The sequence below is a fragment of the Micropterus dolomieu genome, linkage group LG03 (assembly GCF_021292245.1).
Source record: "Micropterus dolomieu isolate WLL.071019.BEF.003 ecotype Adirondacks linkage group LG03, ASM2129224v1, whole genome shotgun sequence".
Classification (NCBI taxonomy): Eukaryota; Metazoa; Chordata; class Actinopteri; order Centrarchiformes; family Centrarchidae; genus Micropterus; species Micropterus dolomieu.
The window spans coordinates 30,286,895-30,288,158 of NC_060152.1; positions in this window are offsets into that span (position 1 = coordinate 30,286,895).

Sequence of the window (1,264 nt, forward strand, 5' to 3'; positions counted from 1 at the left end):
TTTGTGTCAACAGAGACCCTCTGGCGGGCCGCCATCTTGGTGAGGTCGGCTTAAGTGCAATTTATACTTCTGCGTCAAATCGACGGCGTAGCCTCTGCGTAGCCCCCTACCCTACGCCTTCACCTACGGCGTAAGCTTGATTTATACTCCTGTGTAGGCTCTATGTACGTAGCTACACCATAGGCTACGCATTTATACTGCCGACTAGCATTGATTGATGGAAATATGGACGCACAAGTATAAATGCCTGGCTAGACCCTACGCAGGAGTATAAATCAAGTTTTAGCGGGTAAGTTTCGTTTCTGAAAGCAGATTGAAGTAGAGAAGAAGAGTTTGCTTTGGCGGAGGCGGTCTTTATCGGCCTCTGCTGGCGACCCGTAGGAGCTACACAGACATGCAAGATATCAATCGATTTGTCTCTTCAATGCGAAGAGAAAGAGCCCACTACAGTCCTGTAGGATGTTCTGTTCTCAAGCTGTCGCCTGTAATGCATGGGAGTGCTTTTGGTCATATATATTGACTGTTTTTATCAATATTTCAATGTTTTTATGTTATTTGGAACGTGGTTGTATGGAGAGAATAATATTTTGAAGACAACTCCCAACAAAAGTGAACATATAAACAGTAAATATGGCCAAAACATGGAAATTCGCCTGGTATATTTTTGAAAGATTGTGTAATAACTGTTGTATATCAGTTTCTTTTCATCAAATTTACAGTTACAGTTGTATTCCGGGTGTATTAGAAGATATTCAGGTGCATTATAATCTACCGTATGATGGTTTTGATGGTTTATTGCATTAAAATATAGCTTTTTTACCAGGTGAGGATGAAAATATCATATTTTTTCTGGATTGCATCTCCATGTAGTCTGTAATGGTAAAATAAATATGTTAATGTACAATGGATTTATAATCCTTAGCTTCTGACCTTTCAAAGAAGACCAGAATTATGCATCTAGGCCTAATGGTTGAGGAGATATTACTGATTTATTTTGGGTATGTTATTTTAGGCGTTTTTCCTGGAAATAGGTGCCGGGGACCATGTAAAGATTGAAATGGAATAACAGCCTCATGTGGGCAAGTCATATGCTTTGTTGACCAATAGGTAATTTGTTTTCCTGCACGCTACCTCCACCTTTGTACCTGATGAACCAGAGTCATGATTCGCCAGGCTGCTAGAAGTCCTTGATAGGTAGATATAAACATAGGTTGTTTTAGGGGCATTAACAAACCACCCTATGCTGGTGAGACCTGCTTTCGTT